A 25,607-nucleotide genomic window follows, 5' to 3' on the forward strand; every position below is an offset into this window, starting at 1 on the left:
ACCTGACACAGTTATGATCATGATGAAGTGTTGACAAAGTTTATTAAAAGTACACAAGCAGTAACAGAGAGATAGAGATATGTTCTAACAAAGCTTTGACGCACAAAGGCCTCAAACGGTTCTCAGGGTCAATTGAACCGCGTTATCAGGACCAAAAGGCTTTAAGCACCCTTTCACCATTGCTTTCAGAGGCAGGAAACCGAGCCTGCCAATCAATAGGCGGCCTGATGTTCCAGCAGCTCAGCCAGGAAACGGTCTATTGCAGGGTGTAAATCAAGTTTTCTTGATTGGAATACTTCTTAATCACCCACTGCCAGTTGTTATCCTGTAGCCTAATTGAGTGCTATGCCATTTGGTGGTGATGAGTTTTTGCTTATGCAAATAACCTGCATTGTCTTTATGATAAATTTGACTGAAACTATGTGGGCGGCAGGCATGGTTGATTTCCCAGAGTTTGAGACCTGAGTAAATCATTTTACAACTCTTAACTCTCTGTGGTTCCCATCCCTGTTCATGGAGATCTACCATCCTGACGGTTTTCAGTTCAACGCCAATTTGGCACACCCAACTGCGCCAATTAGCTCAATGAGATCTCTAGCTGTTGAATGAGGTATGCTTTACTAGGGTTGGACTGGAACAGGGTTGGGAACCACTGCACTAACTCAACTGACATAGTTTCCCAAGGTTGCTGATTTTAGTGAAAGAAACCACCACCAGACATTGTGGATCTCAAAGGCCAGTACTGCAAAAAATTACTGTTTTAAAAAGTCTTGTAATAAGACATACAATCCTTTTTTTCTCAAGTAGAAAACATTAGCTTGTTTTAAGGATATTTGTTTGTTGTATGGCATTGGCAAAACTTGAAATGAGTCAAAACGGTCTCACCTCACTGGCAGAATTGTTGTCTTAACTAAAAATTGACTGTGACTCTCACCTCCCATATTTACACCATTGGCTCAGGTGCTCGTCTAAAAAGGGGTTGCTGTTCTCGCTCACATAACCCAAGTATCTGCAACATTTCAACCCAGATAATCCGCCAACCCTCCCACGTCCCCGGCTGTCGCCATGGCCACCGACTTCTGCCAAAGACAATAGCAGAACAACACAACCGATCATTAAATGCGACCTTCCAGTTTTTGATGATAATTTGAATTGGCCAAACACAGAAAACAAGCAAACCCCGTAAGGAATTGAAGTGAGCTGAAAGGAAATCGATTCAAGGTGGCCGTTTTCAGCATCAAACTTGCCCTGTCTGATTACGGCTTTTATAGTCCCACAGAAGATAAAGGATCCCACTGCTGTCTTTAGCATGCTCAGTGAGCACTTTATTAGGCATTTATTACTTATTTATTACATATTTTTTTGAATTATTATGCCTTCTGCTGCTGTAGCCTATCCACTTAGAGGTTTGACCTGTTGTGGGTTCAGAGATGGTCTTCTGAGTACCACTGTTGTAATGTGGTTATTTCAGTTACTGTCACCTTCCTGTCAGATTCTGACCGCTCCTATTAACAACACATTTTTGCCTGCAGAACTGCCGCTCACTGGATGATTTTTGTGTTTCGCACCATTCACCATTCTGCAAAGTCAAACCACCCAGTCTGGCACCAACAATCATTCAAAGGTCGTTTAGATCACATTTCTTCCCCATTTTGACATTTGGTCTGAAAAACAGCTCTTGATGACATCTGAATGCTTTTTATGCACTTAGTTGCTGCCACATGATAGGCTGATTAAATATTTGCATTAACAAGCTGGTGTACAGGTCTACCTAATAAATTACTCACTGAGTGCATATCTGTCCAATGTCAAGTAAACCAGTCAGAAATGTTTGTTCCCATTCCTACTTGAATCCTGGCGCTGCAGTGTAATCTACATTCAAAACTCACAATAAAAGATCACAACAGGCCCCCCAGGGTAAAACCGAAAGTAAGCAGTCCCTCCATTTTGCATGCTCTAAACCCCCACAAACCCCCTGCCCCCCCGTTCAATAACAATACCTTTGTTAATTGTTATTCTCTAGAGAACAGAGCGCTCTCCCTTATCACATACCACTCAGTTAAATAACAACGCTCTCCCCGCACAACAAAACATGCGGTCGCAACATGTGAAAATGGCCAAAGCTCAAGATTGAGACACATTTCAAAAGATGCTATTTGATCTGCAAATTAAAGGCAGCAAAAATCCCTTTTGAACAGAAGTGCTTCTGAAGAAGCTTCCGGCTCAGAGGCTTACAGTCTTATGTGGAATAGAGCACGGGCAGATTTACATATCTAACAATTTGGGATCTGAGGAACAGTGAGGTGGGACCCCCTGCTGCGTGTGCGTGTGTGTGTGTGTGTGTGTGTGTGTGTGTGTGTGTACGTGTACGTGTGCGAGAGAGAGACAGAGAGAGGGCCTTTTCCCCCTGCGCGAATCATTCCTCTCTCTTTACCTGCCTCTCTCACAGTCTGAGATATTCCAAAGTGTACAATTACAGCTTGTGAATCCCATCATCGATCATTCTCTCATCTGTCGCATATCCTCTCTTCCCTCCCTCTCTCTAAACGCATTCTTCTATTGAATCGTTCTAGGGCTGGGCCCGAGGCTCAGTGCTACTCCCACTCCTTATGGAAAGAGGCCTTCTGTCCCTTCTCTCCCACTCTGTCCTCCGTACCTCCCCTTTTTTCCCTCAACCCCCTCCCCTCTCTCTTCCCAAAACGGATTCTATAACATTCCTGACCAAAATGACCCCAGGGGGGAATCCTTAAAGTCACCACATTCCACAAAAATACAACTTTCAACTTCTGTACAGTATGTACTGTGGCCTCGGGCCGCTCATTTAGGGATTTCACGCCTATGTTGGATTGTGCATGCCTCCACACTGTATGTGTGTGTGTGTGTGTGTGTGTGTGTGTGTGTGTGTGTGCGCATGCGTGTTTGTGCTTGCGCGCGTGTGTGTATACACTACAATATACTATTACTACTATTAAGGACAAGGTGAAATCAATCACCTTTTCCTCAATTTAGTGAATTCTTCATGACAATACGAACATGCCTTAAGTATAGATTAAGAAAACATTTTCAATACCAATGTTTTTACCAATCCACTTCACGGAAAACACGATTTTACTCGATTTGATATCATTATGTACCAGTGGGCGTGTATGTCAATCAAATGTCTTTAAATTTTACATTCCCCTCCAATCAATATCCTTTTCACATAGCGGCACCCATCCTCATTTCACATCCCCCTCCTCATTTGATGATGAGAACTAACATTTTCAAAATTTTAATACATTCTAAAAACAACTGGAAGCTAGAACAGATGTAAGCCCTCTTGTTCTTCACCCCTGCAGCTGAATTTTGTACCAGTCGCACGCCTAAGAGGGCTTTACCGGTAGAGTGAGTTACAACATTCGAGAAGAAAGAACGAATAACCTTTTCAATACCACCCCAAGACAGAGACGACCCCATTTTAGATACGTTTCTCAACGTTTTAGTGTGAAGTGCAAAATCAAAAACTGCAACAAGGTTCCTGAAGGAAAGTTACATCTTTGAGGTAAGGTAAAAGTTGTATAATGCCTGTACACACCGTGCTAGGATTAGTTAACATAGTCATTTACACATTGCGAATCAATCAAGACACTGTGGATAATTACAAGGTACACCTGAAATATAAAGGCTAAACGTCTTGGCTAATGCAAGAGCACCCCCTTAGCTTTACACCTGTCTGTCTGTCAGAAGGTGTTGGCACACAGCTTACTTCCACAGCGGGCTAATTACCCCAGCCTGGGAGCCCCCACAGGCCTCGGCACACCGCCTGGCCCCTGCTGGGCCTTCATTAGCATGGAGGGGCAGAAGAACAAACTCACATTAGCGGATGGAAGGAGGAATGAGACACTCAAACCCAAGACTCTCTCACTCTCTCACTCTCTCACTCTCTCACTCTCTCACTCTCTCACTCTCTCACTCTCTCAGCCTTAGTGACCCTTCAGGTTAGGTTTCTTGCTGTGCTGAGCACTGGAACAAGGCAAAGGAAATGTACTGCTGAATAACCTTAAAATATGCCGATTAATGGAATCACAGGATGGGGAAGACTAATGCAAGAAACACATCTTCAGGAAGGATGGCTTCAAGCCTGTGACAGACATACAATTGATGGCAAAGAATCAGGGGTGGCAGAAAACAATAGCCTGACCAGGATACGCTCCTGTCTCTCACAGCCGAGATACGCGTTATACACGCGGCTCCAAAATGTCCAGAACAGAACATTCTGCCCAGTGACATGTCTTTCTGCATCGCTTCCGCTCTCTCACTCATCCCGCTTTCACTGTCTCTCTCCTTCACTTGCCCTCTCCAACACCCCCAGATTCGCTCCCTCACTTCCTCTCCAACTCATTCCGTCTCTGGTCCCTCTCTCGCTCACCCACTCTTTCTCCATTCCACCGTCTCACAGTTTCAATTCCATTTCAAATCCAAAAATATAATTAAAGGACTAAAGGTGAAGGGAAAACGACTGTGCATCACCGCAAAATATCACACATTATTACCATTACTACTATTACTACCATTACTATTATTATTATTATTAGTAGTAGCACTAATAGGAGAATTAGTAGCATTAGTTACAATAAAAATAATAATCATCATAATCATCATCATAATATCAGAAACAACTGAATTGCACTCCGCTCCCGTGATTGCAAATCCGATTATTACGCCGTTCCAACTCCCCAGGGATCGGTGGGGCCTTGGGATGGAGAGGTGTAAATTATATTGAACGCCACATCAGATGGGGTTCTTGGCCCCTGCTTTAATCAGGCTGAGCAGGGCCAGGGACAGCCTAAGCCTTTTAGGATAACTGTGGGCAGCCAAATGGAGAAGACAGCAGGAATCAGAACCAGCTTAGAGCACTTTATTAGCACCTCAGTGTGTGGGCGACAAGAGATTCTTCGCAAAGGTTCAGCTAGGTTTCCCCGATGCCAGTAATTTACTCCCATATCTGCCATAACTGCACTTTACAGCATGTCTGGCCTTATAAAAACGATAACTCCATGTTACAGCCCTGTTTATGGGAATTGGGAGCTCAAGGTATCCAGATTAATTTCAGAAGACTGACCGAAATGCGCTTGATCCGCTAGCCTGTATTCCCTCTCCTTTAACATGGAGTCTCGAGGATGCACAAGGGAAGCCATCTGACATTCTAACTGTATACGCTGCCAGAATAACACAGCGAAGACCCTGAATCAAGTCGCCTTCACAGATGCATATCGCACGTTCACATTCGCCATTTTACAGTGTGTCTTAAGGGTTTTTAGAATGAAGCCTCTGGCTCTCTGTCCGGGTTAAGAAGCGACCAGGCAGGAGAGGACTGTGGCTCGGACGATACGCAAAGCTGGCCATACAGTGGCTCTCAGGGAACAGGCAGTCAGCACCTCGCTTCGCGATAACGACTCCTCTGCTTCATCGGACACCTGCAGTTTGCGTGCGGCCTTTCTTCACCAGCTTCCCTGGTTGCAGCCTGTAGCCCAGAAGGTAAGGTACACGACTGGGACCTGGAAGGTTGGTGGTTCAAGCCCTGGTGTAGCGACAATAAGACCCGCACTGCTGTTGTTAACCCTACATTGCTCCAGGGGGGATTGTCCCCTGCTTAGTCTAATCAACTGTAAGCCGCTTTGGATAAAAGTGTCAGTTATTTATTATCTATTTATTTGGTTGAAGGTGCTTCAGAGGAAGTGTGTATGCCAGTGGGTGCTTTTCCTGACGGAGTGTGTCGCACAGCCAAAGCGATGTGTGGGCTTGCGATTGTAAATCTGGGAAATCCAAAATGGGGAATTTATATATATAAGATATAAGATTTTTGTGTTAAAACATTGTTACAAGACCATTGTAAATCCCTTCCTATCATTGAAAAAGGCTCACTGACATGTTGACTCACCCGCTGCCTGTGTTTATAGTCCTTAAATTCTGGTTTCAAAATACAGTTGACAGACCAGCAGTCTGTACCAAAACATTGTATGGCTGAAAAATAATTAAAGCTCATTGGTTGAAAATTGGTTCTAATTGCCACAGCCAATGGCGTTGGGGGAGTTCAACATCAGCACGTTCACAGAGAGGGGGGAGGGATAAGCAATGTTGTGGTTTGAGGGTGTTTGTTGCTGCAATTCCTCTCTTAACCGTTAGAAGTCTGAAATGATCAATTGTTCCTTTAAGGATGAAATTCACCCACTCAATCATCACACACTCACCTGGTCCCCCACCCTTCCACAGCAACCAGCACCTCAGCGCAAATATTAGCTGTACTATACTGAAAATACAGGAATAATTATTTCAAGTACTCCTAATTGCAAATGTTTTTTTTGTAAAGAGGAGGACTTCAAATAAGGCTATCTAGGGCTACACAAATTATCTTGTTTCCTGTGATTATACTTGACATTGCAACAGGATGAAGCGTACATTTCTGGAAAAATAGGATATGGACCTAGCAATATGAAATTGAATTAATCGTGCCCATTTTTATCTACAAACTGAAAAAACAAAAAACAAACATCTATATTTTCTTTGAGTCTGAAGTGAGATTTTTAGCAGACCACGAGCAGTTTCAGCACACAAATGCAAACACAGGAGTGCATGACTAAACCTGGGGACAATGCCAAGTTGGAGACATGGTGTGGCCACAAAAGAGCACAAAATGAAAGCCGATGTAAGACTTGCTGTTTTAAAGATTGGAAAAAAGAGCTGTCCATTTCTCAGACAGAAAAGCGACACAGCCAATATAATTCAGGGGGAAGCGGTTATGGGTCTCAAGCAACAGCCGGAAAAACTCCCTGCTCTCCAACACAGACAGCTGAAAGTCATAAATCATACCTGCAAACTATCTGCAGTTGCTACATGCTTGACCTTTCACCCCAGAATCATCTGCCGCCACACGACGCTCGTGACCTCTCGAAACGTACGCGGGACTGTCATACTCATAATCATCTGATTCAATGATTTCCACTTCAGAGAGCATGCATTTCAAATTTTCTGAATACAACCCACTGCTAAAGACAGAACCGCCATCTGACCTGGTGACCATCAATGCTTTTGAAATAGCTAGAAGAAGAAATTATGTACCCGGCTACCAACTTTCGCATTCGGTTAACTCTCTCAAGAAAGATTGACCTCCACACACGGCTTTACATCAGCGAAATGGATGGCGTACACAACGGGGTTCGAATGACATGGTAGCAATAATGCCATTGCCTTGAGTTGCCTTCATATTAGTAACTAGCTGGATGGGGATTTTTTTCTTCCTTGCCCTATAAAATAACAGTGGTGCCCTCTGGAGGGAAAAAAAAAACTGAATCATCTTCACCTGCGGAAATAATTATCTCTAGAATTTTGGTAACACCTTTGGTAGGAAGCTTGTCTGCTCACACTTACAAGTTGCACTCTCAAAGGCTTGTTAGTAGGCCAATCTGTTACTCATTTTCCTTTATTCTATAAATGCATCTGTCACTGTGGAGAGATACTCGAAGTGCGTTTTCACACGAAAAAAAAAAAACATTTTCCGTTTCACTCACTTTTTCTCCATTTTACATTTGAATCCAAAATATCTTCCTGGCTAATGTCATTGGCAAATTTTGGGGGAGAAAAACCTGTATACAAGGCATTACCTGCACATTTTCTAATCTGGTGTCCAGCATCAAATACACCACTTGTGTAGAGTATAAACAATAAATGACAGTAAAAATGGTGACTACTTGGCCTTTTTCTAGAAAAGTCCAGCCATCCACATAACAATCTGTGAATTTACTAGTACCAGCCAAATCAAACTGTTTTGGTTTAAATAAACCATGAACAACAATGTCATAGCAAAGGCAATATAAAGACATGAATAAATGAAAAACATCAACACCATGTCCCACTGGCAGGTGTAGACTACGAGTTCAGCTTCACAGTTTAATCTTACTGGATTTCTTGTGTGTGCCTCCTGTATTATTAAGTGTACAGTATGTCTGTCAATCTCCCCTGCTCCTTCCTGAGAAATATCCACACACTGTGCTACAAGGGCAGCAGTCATAACAAGGATATCAGAAATTGAGCATTTTCATATGTTCATGTCAGGTGGTGAGAAAGTAAACGCAAAGCTGACATAAACCATGAGCCACCAATCCGCACACACATTGTACACACTCACACACACACACAACATACACATAACACACACACATACAGTAGTCACATTTGCACAGATAAGCACAGATAAGCACAGACACACACACACACACACCAAAAAACACAGTCCCAAAATGAAAAGATAAACAGTCTTACCTCTGTGACTTAAGCGGACTTTGTGTAGAGAACCGTTTACCTGCAGAGAGACATAGGCACAGAAATCACTAGATATCCAGCTCACGGACACAGAAATCGACCCCTGCTGTTCAGCGTTAACATTAATCTGCATTAAAAAGAGCTCCCCATCATTGCCAGTCTTACAGCCACAGCCGCCAAACTAATGATAAAAAAAACCACGTCCTCCATCCTCGATGTCTCTCACAGCACCCAACTGTCAAAAAGGAGAGATTGACAAATGACCTCAATTCGCGGGCTCCGAAAAGCACACACGTTCACACTCGTGACCATCCAAAAAGATCCAATCAAACCCAGAGGGCTCGGAGATCTGAATGTGGCTCCTGCTCTAACGGTCTTATTATCCCCCGCTTAAACTGGCCGAATCAATCTGAAATCTTCCACTGAGGCGAGAAGCCCCGCAATGCATAAAACCTGCCTCATGTCCCCGTGCCATGGCACTGCAAGTGTCTGAGGAGGTGAAAACTTGCTCTCTCTGTCGCTCTCATCCTGTCTCTCTCTTCCTTTCAATTACCAATTATAAATGCTATATTGGCACATTCTACTTTCACGCTTTCTCTCCCCTGCTCTTGCCCTCTCTCTCTCCTTGCCATATTGAGTATGCATTCCTGGTTTGCTTAAGTAAGGTGACTGAGGTGGTGACCACAGCAAGTAGTCAGTGTTGACCCGTCCCTCCTACAGAGGGGTCAAAGGTGTCTTCCTGGTCATCAAAAACAGTTGGTGGCCATGTTAGACTGAAGAACTGCCACAATTTAAACTCTGAAATGGGTCACACAATGATAAATATGCAAATTCACTGTCAAGACGGTCTCATATCCAGCAACTCTGGTGCAAGTAAGCAGAAAGCAATCCACTGTAGTCAGTATTTCACTACATGTAATATATATAAATATATGAAATGCATGCCATTTCAGCGTGTGTTTTTCCTCTGATTGGCACAGCCAGTTTTTGGGGAAATGAAGGATACTTTGTATATATACAGAAATGTATGACAACCTGCTGGCTTTGCAATGGCTGGTCGAAGAGCAATCATGGCTTTGTGGCTTAAAGCTAAAATTGTTCACAACTATAAACATAAAAATCAGTTTACAGAGAGTATGGTGCATATAACCAGTTTGGTATAAACAGCATATAAACAGTTGCAGTTGTACGTTCCTTCCTCTTGTATCACTTGAGCGTAAGTGCTTTCACAAAAGGATTTTTGGCCTTGAGGCCCTCACACTGAAATTGATACTGCTTTTCTGATTTGGTTTTTAGCCTGATTTGGCTAAATTTTAGGCTTTGTCAAGGCCAAAGTAGCCTTGCCCTAAAATTTTGGAAATTGAAGGCCTGATATACACTTCTACTGCTGTAGCCTATTCACTTAAGAGTTAAGATGCGTTGTGTTCAGAGATGCTCTTCGGCATACCACTGTTGTAATGTGTGGTTATTTGCATTACTGTCACCTTCCTGTCAGCTTTGACCAGCCTGGTCCTTCTCCTCTGACCTCTCTAATCAACAGTGTTTTTGCCAGCAGAACTGCCGCTCACTGGATGTTTTTCGGCCCATTCTGAGTAAACTATAGAGACTAGTGTGCGTGAAAATCCCAGGAAATCTGCAGTTTCAGAGACACTCAAACCACCCTGTCTGGCACCAATAATCATTCCACAGTCAAAATCACTTAGATCACATTTTGAACATTATCTGAAGCTCCAGACCCGTATCTGCATGATTTTATGCATTGCACTGCTGCCACACGATTGCCTGATTAGATAAACGCATTAATAAATAGGTGTTTCCTAATAAAGTGCTCAGTGAGTGTGTATATACAATAGGGTCCAAAAGCCTGAGACCACATTGAAAGTCTGGGATTTATTTTTCATGTAACCCTGTTAATAAACACATTTTAAATGTGTTGAAAATTTTAAAACAAAGTTACTTCAAAGCTATGCAAGAACTATTTGAAGACCAAGAAAGGGCAAGGAGTGCTGCAAAATCCGCAATAACCTGTCCTCATTGAATATTTACAGAGACACTTGAAGACTGACAAAAGCCAAGCATTCAGTAACATCACAAGATGCCCTTTGGAACATCAAATAATGCTGGGATAACATGGATCATCAGTCCTAGACAGCTTGAGTCCATGTTGCCATAAAAGCTGCCATGAAACCAAATAAAAAAAAAATAAAACATTCGAGTAGATTTTTCACAGATTCTTTTCACTCAAACTGTTATGCTGATAATATAATGAGTTCATTAATGAGACACATTTTCACTACTGGTCTCAGACTTTTGCACCCCACTGTAATATACACACCATCCTTCACTTAAGCTTCAGCCTCATGAATAATTATTTCCACACACACCGTTGATTATGCACAGTGTCGTTAAAGTCCTCTTAACACGGGCGTATCCCCCGAGCTAGCTGGCCCACAGACGGGCCCACCACGCTCCACTTCAAGGGCCCGCTAACGACGTAGAAGCTGGCCTCCATCGGTCCTGCGGGCTTCGCAGACGGAACCTGCTCAACCGGGCTTGAGACCGGCGGTCAGGAAGCTAATGGCCCAATTCCGGGTCCAAGCAGAGGAGATTTATGGAGAAGGGCTTTTCTGAGACTGTGGCTGGGGAGGGTGTTGAATGTAGAATGGTGGAGAGTTCAACTGTCGAGGTGCAGGAGACGAGAAACCCAACAGGCCAGTTTCAGCTCTGAGTAGAGCCAGAGTTTTGATTCAGTAAAGGCAGACCCGCCAAAGCTCAATACAGCATAATAATCACAATCACAAGTCATTTATAAACTCTGATACAGTGCAGTGCAGCAAGCCCTCTAGTGCCCACTTCTACCATCTTCCACATTCAATAATGCCAAACATTACAAATTTATATTGTACACACATTTATTCCAGTTCAGCAGTGTGCAGTCATAACGGCTAAACCTACAGTCATAACGGCTTATTAAGGGTTAAACAAACACTTAACATGGCAGTTTAACCAGAAGCGAGTCATCTGTGACAAGTTGGTGTGGCTACTATGCTGAATGAAACCCTCCCTCTAACAGACCAGGGTAATGATACAGTGAATTATGTGCTGCCCCTCGAGACACCAGTCCCCAATTAGCACCGGCACAGTTAGGATTTGGTAATAGACCTCGTAGTCACTGCCGATCGGAGAGCAAGTACTTTACTTGGGATACTACTTTTGTCAATCAGAGCAACAGAACAGAAACATCTGTACCACACTAAATCTTCGTTAGTTATTGAAAGTGACTGACACAGTGGGTGCTCATTAAAACACAGAGTCCAAGTTTTCAACTGCAAAGGAACTGTGGGGATGAATGTGATGATGACAAAAATGGTGCGGATGATGGTGCAGATTTTCTACAATTACAAACACAAGTTATGTCCCATTACCAACATGGAACATTGTAGCATTAACAGCATACACAGACTTTACATGTAAAGCGAACCAGATTGGCTTCACAGCCTACAAACAAAGAGCAATAGCACTCTATGTACTTTATATCCACAATGAGGGACCGCATCTACATAGAATATGCAGCAGGTGTGCAATGGGGACAACGGTTGCATTTGATATCAATTTAACTTGGCTTCTCACACAGAGCAGTCTCATATGGGGCTTTGGAGGGGTGACGTGAGTAATCGCTGTTTACAGACAAAAGCTGCAGGGAGTCTTACTTAGGTTTAATGATCCTCATGTGATGTATCTGCCTGTTAACTGTACAGCAGCAGCACAGACAATTACGTTAACCCGATGGGAAATCAGCCGCTCTCTATCCGTCTCTTTCTGTAGCACGGGGCACAACCACCCAAGGTAAGCTCGAACCATGGAGGAAAATCCGTGAGAATCTTTATTCTCTAGAATCGTTACACAAGAGCGAGGAGAACATGGCGAAATCCCTCAATAAATCCACAACGGCACAAACGCGGGCAGCTTGAATGCGCCTCAATCGCTTTCTCTCAAGTGCGAAGAGATGGGTAGGCGTGAAAGCACGCGGGCCATCTGTCGTCTCTTGCCGGTTTTTCTTTTCAGGCTGGGCGGAACAGATAGCTTCTTGCGTCCTGCTCGTGAACTCTTCGAAAGTCACGAGCGCAGTCACGCACAAAAGAATGACTCCCCTTTGGTGGTGAATTCACGGCTTGTTTACTTCCCAAGCCCTCATCAAAAAACAATTTCTTGAATTTCCTTAATAAGAGTGTCCTCCAAACTCCTTTCCTTGGGTGGAGTGACCTTTCAATATCCTGCTGACCATGTCAACAACAATACTGACTCTTGTTAGTTTTTTCTGCTGCTACTTTCCGAGCTACTGGATTTGTATGTACACTTGACACCCTTAAAATAAGCATTGCAAGTCCCTTGCATTAAAACGCAGCATGGAAGCAAGACATAAGGACATGTCATTAATTCATTCTACTACAAGACCTTGGAAGCTATCCCATGTTTTGACACACTGTATGATAAAAAAAATACTGCCCAATATCAGTGTAAAATTTACGTCACATTTCCACCTAGAAAAGTTATTTCCTTTTTCTTCTAACAGAACTCAATTTAAAGTATCTTCTATGATCCATGACTGGCTTAGCAAACAAGAGTGACTGCGGGGTGTTCAGGCCACTTAACCCCTTGAGTATCACCCTCTTCTTAACCCTTAGGTTAAGTATTATTAAATCAAAGTTACAGAAGCTCAATCACAGTGGAAGTTTTTTTTCTCACTGAAAAGATTTTCTGTGTTTAGTGGATACAGATTATTGGCAGTGCACCAAGAAACACAACGGAGCCAATGCCAAAACACTGGAAAAATCCCCTTTCAAATTTGATGACAATATCAAAAATGAACATTCAACATTTGTTTTCTAAGCTATGGCAGTTTTTAAAAAAAATAAACATTTGGAGACTACAAAAGGACACGTGGAAACTAAATTACATTATGGGTTTTATGACGTGTAAAAAACTGTATTATGCTTACTTTTTATTCTGAAAAAAAAAAAACCTCCCCCCCGCCTGTCACCCTCCCCCTACCTCCCTCTCCTTGTGCTTTCCTCAGATAGCAACAGGTCAATAAGATTGTAAAACATAAGCACAATAATCACAATAATAACATGTTGTATACTAATATATTCATTGATTGACATTTTTGTCAAATACCAAATCAAACACATTCCACAATTTCACATGCTATTGTATTTTACGCTTCATAAGCATACTGAATAATACAATATTTAGAGAACATGCCCTCTATTGTGTTTTCTCTGTCTTCCTCAGAAATATTCACCCCAGAATACTCAAAAGGCTAGAGAGACAAGAGATTCCTTGGAATTCCCACAAAGTCCTCCGTTTAGATGTAGGCATCGTAAATTTGTTGTAACATGTCAACCTTTTTGGCCATAAAATCTCAAGAACAGTTTTTCGAAGCGTAACAGTCTCAGCGGGCGTACTGAAATGTAATTTCATTAGCTGAAATGCTTCTCAGTCGTTACTTCAATACCATACCACGAGCCGGTTCCAGGTTCAGCTGAAGTTATATTGTATATCCATCTTGCTCATGGATGGGGATCATGCCTTTATTGTGAAACAGGATTAGCGATAGTAGAAGTTGGTACGTAACTTGTTTCATTACCTTATTTTGTGAAGTATATGGATTTACAAAATGCATTTTGTAACATGTGGGTGCTTGTTTTGCCACCCACATGTTACAAAATAAGGAATGGCTGTCATTAAAGCAATGGCATCTTAAACATGTTATACAGAGAGAACCGTGAGTTTTAACGCTGTCAAAGGGTATATCCAGTTAGAGATTGAAAATTGCAATATTAATAATAGAATGAATGCAAAAGGCCTGGGCTGGTAACACTTAAGGGGTTAAGCCATAACTGAACAAAAAGAGGCTTCATTGTACGGTTCCTGTGCTTTAACATGATGAAGTTGGAATGAAACCATAATATTTTTGAGGTCAGGCAAAAGTTTAATGTAGTCTTTCTTTCTTTTTTTCAGTTTAGATATTTTTTTCTCAGCTCTACAAAGAAAAAGGGGAACCAAAATCCAAATGTCTGGCCGCTGTCTGCTGGGTTTCCTTAAGAAAAATTGGTTAGTATGTCGCTACTGATTGAAACTGAGAAATGAAGCCAGCCAAATGGAGGCAGTGCTCGGGACTTTCTACATTTTACTAGATTGCACATCCAGAAGACGAGATGGATAACGCTGTGTCATGATATCTCTCCCTCTGTCTTTCCTTGTCCGAGAAGAATGGATGCCAAAGCTAGTTAAAGGCTACTTGCCAATGCAGTGTAGTGCAGACAACTGTGCTTGAGAATGTGAAGGGGTGGACAAGTCATATATCCATCTGACAGTTTCCTGGGCAAAGGCAAAGTTCCCACCAGCAATATAACAGTAATCCCAGGCATCCAGGACTGCCAATTTGTGTTTCTGTGTGTCTGTGAGGGATACAAATTCAAATTTTACAACTGTCATTTTAAATTGGGAGGGGGGGGAGAGGTAATGTAGATGTTTTTCCCATCTTCTTCTGCAAAACAGGATTTCCTTTTAATTCTCCCATGTGTGTACTACTGCCTGTGTGAGGCAAGTGTATTCATTTGAGTGTGAGAGCATGAATCCCGCATCTTTCTCGGTGAAAAAGAGAGCTGAAGGTTGCTGCATTTGTGTTTTTGCGTGCGTGTGGGCGCGCGGATGAGAGGCTCCTCTGACTTTAGAACACCGTTCAATCCTTCAAACAGCGGGAAAAAAAACTGCCTCTTACAAACTCCCTCCTACTACAAAGAAAAGATACCTACAGGGAACAGGTTTTCCATGCAATTAAAACTTGAAACTTAAATCTTGATTCAGTGTAGCAGTACTGCAGTCAGTGTAAAACACTAAAAACCAACTATCCCCTGGGCAGAGACCTACCATTATGTAGAGGAAAGCTGCCATAAAATTCTGTTCCCCCCCCCCCTTTTTTTTGTTCTCAAACCTGACAAGAAGGACATGACCCTCCTCCAGGACATCAGACACTGCCCTTCATTTGAACTTCTGTCCATTCCTGGTCAGAAAAGGCCATAAAATAAACAAACACATGGGAAAATAAAACAACCTCAGAGGAGCTCCTACAGAAACCCGAGTGAATTTTATAATCCTGCGCCATGAGAGACCTGCCATTCCCGCCAATGTCAGGTTGGCAGGAACTTAATATCAAAGGCTTTGCAGCACAGCTGGTCTGTTACGACCTGAAGCGTCCATACTGGACACACTGAGCAAAGAACCAAAGTCCCAAACTGACCCTTCCTTCAGAAGAGATGACTTAGTGGACAGGACTGACCAGACAGTGTGGGGGGGGGGGGGGGGGGGTGTTTACCAGTCTGTGCCAACAGGTCTGCTTGTAAAAGCTGCCATCATCACAGCACCTGTTCAATTAAAACAGCCCTCTCAGCATAGGCGAGCCTATTCTTATTTTCAATATTATTTCTAGTCAGTCTAACCTGAAGTAAGGAGACACTACATACAGAGACATAAAGTGGGGTAATTCACTGGCCTCTCTTCACAGGAAGTAGAAGAAATTCTCCCACTCCTTTGGGGTCTAATTACAACAGAACATCCTCTTCCAGGTCAAAGGTGAGTCTGAACTTTCCCTGCAGCTGCCTGGGGGCCCTTTCCTCTGGTGAGCTATATCCATATCTTTCAGCCCCACCCAGTGTCCCTCCAAAACCCCACGCTAGAATCCAATCGGAGACTTAAGAGCAGACGCGTTCAGACATATTACTCTTGCACACAAGCACACACAGAACGCGGAAAAACTCAATCATACTGGCACAAAAATATTGGCAGACGTTTGTGTACACAGGCAGACGTACGAGCATACAAGCATGTACTCCTGCCGTTTTGCACTCAAGTGCACATGCCCACACAATTCACTCTTGCTTACCACTTTTTTCTAAAGTGGAATCTCTTTTTTGTTACTGACCCATACACACTTGGTGGAAACTGGCTCTGACATTTTGAAGACAAATAAGAGGAGTCATCACTGGATTTTATCATGGGAAAAGGGCAGGCAGAGGCCTTCGACAGTGCAAATGCCAGCATCAAAATGTTACAGTGGACTGTCCTGAGCACAGGCAAGACACGCTAAACCAGCGGCTGATGAACTCACTTGAGGTGAACTATCCAAGTTGAGCTGGAGCCAAAACCGTGTCATAAAGCAGGTGCAAGGAAAGAAATTCTGGGGTACATCCTGAAACAGAGGGTAATGGTACAGACAAGGGGACTGCAGAATCACTCGTCCTATAAGACATCATTTCAGTGAGTGAACATTCTTTGCAGCCAGGCATTAAACTCAGACCGTACCACTACCTCACTGTGGCTAGCAAACCCACACGGGGGGGCATAATTGTTTGTTGTGTTGCCCAGGCAACAAGGCTTCCAGCTGGTAGGTTGACTCACAAGCTCCCTCTGCTGGATCGGGCACCAGCAGTTCGCCTGCACAAGCTGCACATGAAGTTAACTCTGAAACAATGAGCAAATACACATAAAGGAATTAAGTAAATACTCCTAAAAGCGACAAACTTAGTGGTCTTACAAAGTGAACGGTTAAATTACATGGGGTGTGAGGTGAGATCTGATTGGTCAGATCTAACTGCTTACACAGCTGAACTGATTATGGTAGCAAAAGGTATTCAGCAAGTTTATTCTGAACTGGACATACAACAAAAAACACCTAAATTCGCCAACAGTTGCAAGTGAACATTACCTACAATCCAGGTAATTTCAAGAAGAAAAACACACAAATGCCAAACGACCAAGAGGAAACAACCAACTAAGAAACAAGAAACATTGTGAGAGCTGGGAATAAAAACCCCAAAACATCAGTCAGTGACATCACAAACAATCTCCATAGGGCAGAGGTGAAAGTATCTCAATCAACCATTCAAAGAAGACTAAAGAGAGCAACGATATAGAGGCTATACCACAAGATGCAAACCACTCATCAGTAGTAAGAATCGGAAGGCAAGATTACAATTTAAAAAGAAGTACAGAGATGAGCCACAAAAGTTCTGGAGCAAAGGTTTATGGACTGAAGAGACCAAGATTTACCTCAACCAAAGTAATGGAAAGGCCAAGGTGTTGAGTAAGAAGGGATCCAAAACATACAAGCTCATCTGTGAAGCACGGTGGAGGAAGGGTCATGGCTTTGACTTGCATGGCTGCTTCTGGAGTGGGCTCACTAATCATTATTGATGATGTAAGTCATGATGGTAGCAGCAGGATGAATTCAGAAGTCTACAAAATCTTGTAGACCAAGAAATGTGTCCAAATTAATTGGGAGGAACTTCATTATGCAGCAAGATAATGACCCAAAACACACTTCCAATGCAACAAAGGACTTCATTAGGGAGAAGGTTTTAGAGTGGCCAAGTCAATCACCACACCTTAACCCAATTGAGCATGCATGTCACATCCAGAAGAGGAGATTGAAGGGAAACTCCCTCCAAAACAAACAACAACTGAAAAAGGCTGCAGTAAAAGCCTGGAAAAGCATCACAAAAGAAAAATGCAACAGTTTGTTGATGGGTCGCAGGCTTGATGCATTTAATGCAAGCAAGGGCTGTGCTACTAAATAATAAGTGTTATTAACTTTCATTTATTTAAATACTCTCTGTTCCAATACTTTTGCCACCTAAAAATTGGGTGGTCTGTTACCAAACGTGCTATGTTCCAAGTAGTTTAACACCAGGAAATAAAAGGTGAAATTCTGAACTCTTGTCTTGTGCTCCTGTTTTTATCTCAACCCCAAAAACAAAGGAATTGGCCTTGCGGTTCCAATTATTTTAGAGGGGACTGTACTTGGATGGTTGTTTAAGTGGAACTAGTATGAATGTTGGCTTTATTCAATAATGTCAAAACAATTCAGTACATGCAACTAGGCCTTGCGCCAGCAAATTGATGCCCAGTCCAACTCTCGTTCCTGCGTGATCTCAAAACTGCTAAGTAAAATATAAAGAAGTTACATGTGTGAAAAGTGTTCAGGAGAATTACCAAGGCACTGGCCTCAGAAGTTGGTCCCCGGGTACTGCGGCTGTCCACTGCTCCTAAGTAACTAGGATGGGTCAAATGCAGAGGACAAGTTACCCCACGGGGTTCAATAAAGTATATGTTGTTAAGTTATCTTTAGCTAATAACAGTGCACACACCCTTCTTATTATAGGTTTGCCAATCACAGCTCCACACTGCCCCCTATAGGGTGAGCTTCATTTATATTTTATATGAAAGCCCCTTCTACTCGTTTTGTTGTGCTGTATATTTGTATGTGGGCTGTACATATATTCTGGTCGTATCATACAACACAAACAGCATCAGAGATCAGAGAGAGGGTGGGAATTTTATAATTAACTCATAAAAGGCTATGGATCATGAATTATTTACCATACATTTCTGAGCACCAATTATGCAAAAATGTGAGAGCAAAATAAAGAAACATATTTTCTGCTGCACTTATGGCAGACATGTTTACAGATGCAAGACCAGCGGTGGCCAGGCTTCGCAGTCACACAGAATAAAAATGATATACTATAGTCTCTTCATCATGACAATATTTATCACCACCTGCTGTGCCAAGAATGACTTTCAACAGAGAGGACATTGCTCTCCCTCCCTCTGCTGTGGTTTCCTTTTTCAATAATTCCCTCTCTCCCTCTTCCACCCTATTCCTCTCTCTGACTAACTCTATGCCTCCCTCCTGGGCTCTCCCTCTACCAGCCTCTCCTCTAAGCAACTCTCTCCCTTCCTCTACAACCCTCTCCCTCTCTCTGACTAACTCTATCCCTCCTTCTAGGATTCTCTCCCTCTACCACCCTTGCATTTGTACTGTAACTCTATCCCTCACATAATCCATATCTCTGAATCCACATCTCTCACTCCCTTCTCACTCTCTCCAAAAACATCAGCTAATATTTAACAGCAGTCATCATTATAAATAAAGATAAGATTTTTTTTTATTATTATATAAAAAAGGCATTCTTGAAATAAGTCTAAACACTGGCCATTTCTCAGTGATTTCTGGATGCTTCTGCCTCTCTCTCTGCTTTGTGCTCTCTCAGTATTTGAGCAAGGCAGATAAACTTTAAGCTAGGCAGATAAAGAAGGATTTAGGTGTGCCCTCACAGATGGACAAACTGGCAGTGGGAGGGTGATGAGGGACATCGAACAAAAGAGATGAACAGAAAAAAAAGGGAGCATGAAAAGTAAATTAAAATAACTAAAAAGCTGTGAAAGCGTCTCAGAAAATGTTATGACTGCAACAGGGTAAAACATTCTGACTTCATTGAACAGAATTAATGAATTTCACACGGTGGGCAGCCATGGCCTTACTTCCAGTAGTGCAAATGTTGATGGCACAGGTGGCTGGAGGTTGCTGTGGCAACAGCCCATTCACTCTGCCCTTGACCAGCATACTGAAACGCCTCAAAGTGAGAATGTTGTGGTTGGGGTACTCAGGTAAGCCCTTCTAAGGGCACAGGTTAATGTTACTGCAGATGAGCGGACATGCTGAGGTCAGCATGTCTTGTTGCTGTGCCAAGGCCAATGACAGATCAAGGCTTGTGTCGATTAGCATGTTGAGGCTCATGTGCCTATGATGCCATGTCAAGGGTATTGTGTCTAAGGCTCACATAGACTAATTCAGAGAATTGGGGCTATCATGGTTATGTTGGTTGTGTTCAATTTTAGCATTGGTTTATGTCAGGCTGTCCAAACTAGCATGTCGATGTTGCAGAGCCAAGGCTAGGGCATTTCATATTTCAATGTAAAGGTTTGTTCAAGTATACAGGCTCATTGAAGTATGTTTATGCCAGCTTTGGTGCTGAGGGCCTGTTGGCTACAGGAGCCACACATCCTCTGGTCAGAGATCAGCTCATGGCCCATGCCCACTGCCATCCAAAAAATAGAAAACTGAAAAACCCAGGGCAGCTGTCAGAACTGAGGCAATTCATCTTCACCACGGCAATTTATATTACTTGGAACTTCAGGGCTGAACGAAAGTGAGTGTATAATAACGTCCAGTTCCCCGAAGCAAAGGAGATAACTCACACAGAGTCGAGCTCTAGTATTAAATGTCCAGGTTCCATCACCATAGTCCCAGGAGAGCCCGGGGAACCTGAACATCATGGTAACTGGAATGATCTCCATCCCAACAAAATCAAAGCTGAAGGTCAAAGACAAGGTCTGACAGCTTCTGACAAAGCAGGTAAACTCTCGTCCAAACACGAAAACACAATTCTGCAGTGTCTCATGGCGACCGAGTGCCACCGGCTCTAAATTAGCGGGGCGAGTCGAGACGTGCCGACAGCTGGAAGGCGAGGATGGTCGGCAGGCTCTCCCTGGATGCCACAGGAAGAGAGGGAGGGGCTGGGCAGAGGATGGATTGAGGGAGAGAAAAAAGGGTATTGGGTACTTCCAAGAATGTATTTAAAAAAAAAGAAAAACACGTCCGAAACGATCTATGGACCTGCTCTGGGAGAAAGGCGACACTTCCGCAATCTCCTCTCCCACAGACTGGCCTTCTGTCATCCGTCTGTCCATCCACCCTGCACTGTGCAGGGTGACCCCGGCAGCATCTGGCCACCTTATTGACGAACCGCCATCTTGGCTCCGGAGCACAGGAGGAGGGGGCGGCCACAGCAGAGCGGGCAAAGGCAGCATCAGCAAGACAAGAAAGGAAGAGGTAACAAGAGCGCAGCCGTGTCCAAGGACAGGCTCAGGACAAATAAATATTTGTGAACGGCGCCCTTACGGTGGAATTTATGGACAAACACCAGGGGAGGGATGGCCAGAATCACATTACAGGGGCTCCTACAGTGTCTCTCATTGCAGTTTTTCAAGGACCTTTGAGAACTATTTTTGACGTTTTTGAGAACCTTACTTGCAAATTAGTTACAATTGTCTTTGGATAGACTGTATTAAGACTGTGTGGGCCTTACGAAAGTGTGCCCACAGAGTTTAAATAGCATTATATAAACCTTAGGGTTTCCACATACAGTATAATCAGATTTGGTGTTGTTGGAAAGCCAATTTAATGGGGAACAGGTTGGTGTCATTAGTAGTGTGGTACAGTGGGCGCTGAATAAACACCCTGGATTATCAGGGTAATGCAAGTTACCAGCAGCTAGCTGGACTGCAAATGTTAGCTGGGTTTGTTAGACATACAGAGATAACACAAGCAGGGTCATTGATGTTACTGCCGATTTCTCACTCTTTATTTGATGATTTGTTGTTTTTCTTTGATCCTTTGGTATACAAGCGGAAACAATATTCACATTTTGCAGTGCACCACGGCATATCACAACATTCTGCACAATCATTTTTAACCTGCATCCTCCGTGACTCTTACCACTGCACACCTGGCAATTTTAAGGTTTAACACATAGAACTAAAATAGGATATCAGCACCATGTAATCACTCGCCTATACACAATATAGTGTCGTCACAAGATACACAATTGTATCGTCAAGATAGACAGCGATCCATATAGAGCCACACTGCTGGCGGATATCTGTAGTCTAGTATAGCTGTTAGCACAGACGAAAGGTTAAACATTATTTTGGAGTCAGATAAATGAGATAATATTGAATTAATCCTGTACCAGTAGCACACGGTAAGACTACACACATTTCCTTGGCATCCCCGATATTTCCGCTTTTTGGTGTATTTGGGGGGGTGGGGGGGAATTCCTACAGTTGGTGACGTGATAAGTTGTCATCTGTGTCAGACCTGTATTCTGGCTCAGGGGATTCATACAGTTGATAGCGCAGACATGATTAGTGGTCATATGTAGGAGTTTCACAACACGTTAGGTCCACTCCTCTAACTAGTCTTTTGGTTTCAGATGGTGTAGTTTTTAAGTGCGGCGAACTCACAGCCCAGCTGGCGTTGAACAGAAGGGGCAGCTGGCTGATCACACTTCAGAGAAAAACCATGCTCTTGTGAACTGGTGGAGGATTTTGGCACAATGGAGCAGGCCTACACACACACACACACACACACACACACACACACGAGCACACAGGGCAAGAAGGAATAAAATATGCCAATAAAAACATCAGTTCAAAAGTTGAAGTTGGACTTTCTCAGAGGAGGTAGTACACCTCTGAGGTAAGGTGATTAGCAGACACTGTGGCTTCACAGGGCAGTGACCTGAATGAAGCCGGGCTTTGCATTAATGGACATTAATCACCTTCAAACAGGGAGCTGTCACAACACTCCCTATCCCTCCACCGCCACTGACATCAGATCAATGAATATCAATTTGTACGATGTGCTGGAAACTGATCCGAGATCAGCGGGGAACGGGCCAGAATGCAGAGTCACTGACGAGCCTTGCTGACATTCAGGACATTCTGCCTCATCTCCATGGTTACATGCTTTTTGGATCAAACTCAAACTAAAGTGTACGGCTACAGCTCAAGTGGTTGACAGGCCATTAAACAAATGGAAGAAACTGGATGTGCAGAGACTGTCCTCAAAGCTGAGGTACGATGTGAACAAACAGTCCTGCAAATACTTTTATTTCCCAGGCACACACAAGCACACATGTGCAAGACAGACAGATATGCACACGCACGCGTGCTCATACACACATACACGCGCACAGACATTTCCTTTCAGTGTTGACATCTTCATCTTCTCTACTTGTGTGGGCAGTGTGCATACAGTGGCCAGAAAGGATTCTGGGCTTTGTTACAAGGCAAACAAAGACACATCCACTGAACAGAGAAACCTTTAAACACAGCAACCTTCGAGAGAAATACACAACCCAAGCTGGCCCCTGCAAATATTTACTTGGGGCACTGAGCTTTCCCAATCACACCCTGATGGCCAAAGAAGACTGGGCTTAATGCCCTCATTTGGGACTACCAGAAACCCGCTAACGTAGACTCACCGTGTTCCAAACAGAACATGGGGAAGCGGCCGCTTCTACCAGAAGTTAACGTCCATTCAATGGTAGTCTTTCTCCTGAGGAATGTGGTTTATGATTATGGTCGCTTATTGGCTATCCCAGACACTAAAACACTTTGGTTGATGTGAATTGGACCAACAATGACAAATAACTGCACAACTTCCCTGTATTTGGAAGACTGTGTTAGCTCATGATGTTCCAAACACCTATTCACAATGTTCCGAACAGCACCTGAAGCACAACTACTACAGTTTTATACTGTTATGCAGGCAAGTCTAAATTAGATCTTTATCTGGTTAATCTTAACATGAACTAAAAACTGGTCAATCTTAAAATGAACTAAAAACTGATATAAGATGATGTGTATGTGATTGAACACTTGTATATAAGCCTGCCCTGTTAGTAGTCTCTCATTAGCAACAGCTTCCACCACACTGTCACAGGAGAGCACCATTACCTTGTCACTGAATGCTGAGACAGAAGGAATAAGACTTTACACACACACGCAAAAACCAAAGCTGCTCTGGAAGTATTTCATTGTGTATTTGACATGAAAGTTGCACTGTTCGGAACATCATGAGCTAACTTGGTGCTCAGAGCACCGTGATGTACCTCAGAAGATGACAGTGCTGCAGAAGGATAAGATCCCTGCAATGTGATGACATGCACACTCCTAAACATGACCTAATAAATTATATTCACTTTGTGAGTGTGTGTGTGTGTGTGTGAGAGAGAGTGATAGAGTGCAGATAGGATAGACAGCTAAATAAATCCATATTGCTGTATCCTTTGTATCTTGTCACTGTTCATTTTTCTTCTTTCCTATATTTACATAAACACTACATACATTTTATTACAATATATTGTTCTGTCACAAATTTCTATGATTTAGAAATATGTACTTCACATCCCTCTGAGAAAACGAATCATTTCCATCATTTCCACTATCCTAGTATCCTAGTATCTACCATAATATTTCCCCTGATAAACCTTCCTTCCACACACCCCCACACCTACGGCCTTTGTACCTTTGTACAACCTCCCTCTAAATTCAGACATCTCATTTTGGCTGGCCTAGAAGCAGTCTCCATTGGTGGTGCTCCTTCGTGATGTTCTGGCTACACCACGGAATCAGTCAGAAACCTGTGACCTGACTGATTGGGGGCAGCCTTTAGCCTAGTGGCTAAGGCACATGACTGGGACTCAGGTGTAGCCACGAGAAAATCTGCACAGCTGTTGGGACCTTGAACAAGGCCCTTAACCCAACATTGCTAAAGGGGGTATAGTCCCCTGCTTAGTCTAATTAGTCTGTTGGATAAAAGCATCAGAAATAAAAACATGATCAGGTGAAAGTCTGGAAGGAGCAGGGAGGGGTTAATATTTAGGGTGACAAACTAATGGGGGTTGGGGAGGAAGGGAAGATGGTGGTGGGGGAAAAAGAAAATCAGGAATTTTCCACATTCTTGGCCCTGGGGGTCCGTCGACCGCGGCAAATGATTTCTACACTTGCCGTTTCTCATTCAGAGTAGGAACTAAATTTAATCTGACAGCGGCATTGCGGGCGGCTGTACCGATCTTTGACAAAGCTGTTGTGAGCGAGGAGTGAGAGAGAACTCATCTGATTGCAAATCCAGTTGAAAATTGGCAGAGAGCAAAGCCATCTTATAGCGCATACACCCTCCTCTGCATTTACAGGCTAATTGTAAATCTCGAAAAATTGCTGCCGACGATCTTTCGAAACACCCCCCGAAAGACGACAAGCGCAATATGTCTGAAACACTGATGAAGAGAGCCGATTCGGAGGGGATTAATATCACTGTGGGTACTTCTGCGATGCACAAAATTACCCAGCCTCCCCTGAAGAAAGTAATCCGATCCGAATAGGGCTTAAGATTTCTTCAGAACGTGTTTCGCCCGTCACGGAGGATCACAGAGATCCACGCCAACAGAAGAGGAATGAGATGAACATGGTTATGGTTGGGCTGGTCCAGGACATGGAGGAGGGGCCATGGAAGAGATCCAGGGCAGTACTACTGAGTATTTAGCCAAGGAATACTTAAAGTATTAAGGAAATCATGGGATATCTCCCACCATAGCTGTATACAGTTAACCAGAACTTGAAACAAATCTGAAAGCAGGTCCGTAGGTCTTGAGTGCGCATTGTGAATGCAGTCTTAAGTAAAGGACGCTAATGTTAATTGTACATCTATCCATCCATTTTCTAACCTCTTAATCCAGGTCAGGGTTGTGGTGGCACCAGGGCAGCAGAGCAGAGCAGTTAATTGTTTGTAGCAGTAAACAAATGTCTGCCCTTCATTAAGGTCAGGTCGTAATGTT

General features: G+C 43.2%; 1 protein-coding gene across 4 annotated transcripts in view; it reads right to left on the bottom strand.

Annotated features, from left to right (window-relative positions):
* The window catches only part of ndst2b (N-deacetylase/N-sulfotransferase (heparan glucosaminyl) 2b), an 82,675-nt gene that overhangs the window by 44,703 nt on the left and 12,365 nt on the right, over window positions 1–25,607 (bottom strand). For all 4 annotated transcript variants that reach the window (XM_061226708.1, XM_061226717.1, XM_061226692.1 and 1 more), the window contains exon 2: window positions 8,299–8,338. The gene's annotated coding sequence lies outside the window, so the exon portion shown is untranslated. The remainder of the gene's footprint in view (window positions 1–8,298; window positions 8,339–25,607) is intronic.

Source organism: Conger conger, chromosome 2, assembly GCF_963514075.1.
Source record: "Conger conger chromosome 2, fConCon1.1, whole genome shotgun sequence".
NCBI lineage: Eukaryota > Metazoa > Chordata > Actinopteri > Anguilliformes > Congridae > Conger > Conger conger.